The sequence below is a fragment of the Aedes albopictus genome, chromosome 2 (assembly GCF_035046485.1).
Source record: "Aedes albopictus strain Foshan chromosome 2, AalbF5, whole genome shotgun sequence".
Lineage (NCBI taxonomy): Eukaryota > Metazoa > Arthropoda > Insecta > Diptera > Culicidae > Aedes > Aedes albopictus.
The window spans coordinates 145,883,170-145,886,686 of NC_085137.1; the positions used below are offsets into that span (position 1 = coordinate 145,883,170).

The following is a 3,517-nucleotide window of genomic DNA, read 5'->3' on the forward strand; positions in this document are numbered from 1 at the left end:
TACACCTCATACTGATTATTTAACCCAGGAGCCGTCATTGAACAACAAGGCTTATAAGAATAATAAAGCTTGAAAAAAACCCAAACACTTAGTTCACTTTGGCTGATCGAAAATTGGCGTTTTCACGAAAACAATCCTTAAGAAGAATGTTTGAAACTTGATTCAGACGTAACGACTGACCTTCAGCTAGTTAAAATGTCCTAGAGGTAACGCGCTTGGTAATCACTTAAATGATCCAAGTTCGAATCTCTTTCATATTCAGAAAACTTTTTTGTACTTAGTTCACTTTGGCAGAACATTTTCATGGTTTTCTTTGACCAGCATAAATTTGATGTACACAAATTGCTCCACCTTCACATCTCAGGATCTCAGAACATACACGGACATCATTTGGCATAATCACTCTTGCTCTGTGCCTGCACAATACACAGACATCGCCTATAAAATAAAAACATGGGTGGGAAGGACTGCGCTGGGAGGGCTCCCGCCGTTTACATTTCACATTATTTTGAGACCTCTGTGCTACCATACTGCGCGTCCTCTCTGATTCATGTAAAGGATTGTGAGTGATATCGATTTCAACTTCATAGACACTGAAAAATCGAGATTTTTATCACATTCCGACTGGTTTTCTCTGAAACAAAGAAACATAGTCAGCCACACTGAACTATGAACCATATTCCAATGTTTTTGTTCAGCCAGAGTGAACTGAGTGCAAAGTACTGAGAAATTAAATGTTATTATATCAATGATTTTAAATAATTTACATTTATTCTTCATCTCTGATGGTTAATAAAGGCTTGTAAGTTACATGTGTGCGAAAAAGTTTCAAATAATCTTAGCTGTTGTTTATTTCTGAGTGGTTGAACTTTAAGCTTAATTATCTCGGAATAAACTTTTTGGCGCTTAGTTCGGTTTAGCAGAACCCCGGCCAAAAGGTCGAAGGACAAAAGGTCGAAGGGACAAAAGGTCGAAGGGACAAAAGGTCGAATGGACAAAAGGTCGAATGGGACAAAAGGTCGAATGGTTCATGTTGTTGCTCATTGAGAGAAACATTATGGTGCTTTTATAGTAATCATATGTATTTCAGCCACTGGCATTTCTATAGGAAATTTTTCCTTCTTTTGTTTATAGGCTATTCTTTCATGTTGTGTTGATGTAGTATTTAATGGCAATTTAGTTTGATGTTTTGTTCAGTAATTTTTCCTTCTTTTATGTTTTGTTACTGAATTAATTATCGACTATTTAGGTACTTATAATTCAATCATAAATTTTGCCTTCTTTAATTCAATAGCTGTTCTTCCTATCTCTACTGCAGAAAAAATTACTACTTGTGATTAGTGATCATCCGATCATCCCCTCTTGGATTTATAGGTAGTTCCGACGAATTACACTGTATAAGTATAAATAATTTCTTCGAATTTCGACTGCTGATGATTATGTTGGGAGGTATGGCGTTCAGTCTTTGCAAGAATAACTCAAAAACGGATTCTTGAGCTTTCATAAGTTATTCCTCCAAACCTCCAACCACTTTGACACTACATTTTGGATCACTGCTCCCAACGTAAATTATTTCGTTTTGTTTGCTCATATAGTACCCAGAGATTTGTTCTTCTCTAATTAATAGATTGTTTAACTTTCTGAAATCGCTGTAATGATTGGAATTTTAAATGATAATATTTCAATATATTGTTCATCCTTCTTCTACCCATAGGCTATTCTTTCAAGGAGTACTATTTTCCACATTTAACTTTCATGAATAACATTACTTTATATCCTTCTATTGGCTTCTACTTTCTATCATTCTAGGCATCTATTTCGGATTGCAATGCGGTAGTAAATAGCTGCATATAAGCTAATTGTCGTTTTTCTGTCAAATACTGACCACTTTATCATGTCTTCCAAATTGTCTACTGTCAATTATACCTTTTGTTCTATTCGACCTTTTGTCCATTCGACCTTTTGTCCATTCGACCTTTTGTCCATTCGATCATATGTCCATTCGACCTTCTGTCCCATTCGACCTTTTGTCCATTCGACCTTTTGTCCCTTCGACCTTTTGTCCATTCGACCTTTTGTCCATTCGACCTTTTGTCCATTCGACCTTTTGTCCATTCGACCTTTTGTCCTTCGACCTTTTGTCCTTCGACCTTATGTCTTTCGACCTTTTGTCATAGATTCATTGCAGTTAGGTATAGCTCCTTACTTTTAAAGAAACAACTACGACAAGAACCCCCTAAGTGACGAGGAAAACCAAACCAAAGAGTACGTTTTGTGTTTGAAGAAGTGTTTTTCCGCCACAATTAGCATCGAAAGCAGTTAATATTCACTGTTTTAGATTGGTTTAGTAAAATTGTATAATAAAGAGTAATTAGACGTAAAAATATTAGCAACAGTATATCTTTGTGAACAGGTAGCATATCGTTTTACGATATGTGGTTTACTGGGAGCCTTACTCAACTGACAAAAATAGAATAATTAATGCTACATGTCTAACCGTTGCACAATATATATGTAGTAAGAACAATATGCTAATCTGTCGGTTATCAATAGTTTGATCTTCTGCTAGCATCATGGCATTATAGACGAGTTAGCAACTTTTCATTCAAATCTACAGCTTTATTGACATATACACATGTTTTACATTAAAGTACATGTGTCTGAGCACATTTTGTGGCTATATCGGTCTCTTTCTACTCATAGTACAAGGAAGTAGAGATCAAAGTGGATAATGAAATGATGGATATGATAGAATTCGCTAGGTAGCGAACAAGTGTGAAAATTTATAGAAGGTGAAATTAGGCAAGTAGGCCATGTATTGAACGAATACATCGAATGCGTGAAACTTCTGCCGTGCGACCTGTGCTTTCTGTTTAGGCTTGATTGATAGTTCATACCACCTTACCAAGACTGGCAAAAGTTTCAGGCACCCGACTGCCTATGTAATGTCCTGTTTTCATCACAAGTTCTATCGATCGGTAGCTTTTTCGAAATTCGCACTCCGTTCATAGGGGTATGCCTATATCGCGGCGTGTTCTTCCTATTAGCTTTTTCGATCTTATAGAATAGAACACTTTTCTTTTTAAGCCAAACATCATTCAGACTTCTCATAAAGTTGCTGCGGTTGCTGAATATTTGCGGGCAAAACCCAGAGATCAGGCTGATCAGATGAAGCTCTCAAATATTCATGAACTACCATCCAGATGGCAACCGGCGTCAACGAGTGACCAGTAAACTGATTTTGTTCACCGATGATTTGTTTTTGATAACGAAAAGTGCCCATAAAGCTACAGCTGAAAAGGCGTGAGTACCCAGCACAACCATGCTGAGGATGACGGGTTCGATTCCCGGTCAGTCCAGGACCTTTTCGTGAAGGAAATTTGAGCATGCAGTATTTTCGTGCAAGTCACACGCTATACACATGCAAAATAGTAATTGGCAAAAGAAGTTTTTAGTTAAAAACTGTGAAAGTGCTTGTAGGAGATAAAATAAGAATTTCAAACAAATCGAATAATTT

At 36.8% G+C, this 3,517-nt stretch overlaps 1 long non-coding RNA gene across 1 annotated transcript; it reads right to left on the reverse strand.

Moving 5' to 3' along the window:
• Positions 1–1,689: 1,689 nt before the first annotated feature.
• LOC134289086 (uncharacterized) lies at positions 1,690–2,176 on the reverse strand. The gene is made up of 2 exons (XR_009998264.1): positions 2,008–2,176; positions 1,690–1,959 (listed from the first exon to the last, which is right to left on the reverse strand). It is a non-coding gene; the product is annotated as an uncharacterized LOC134289086 (long non-coding RNA).
• Positions 2,177–3,517: the final 1,341 nt, after the last annotated feature.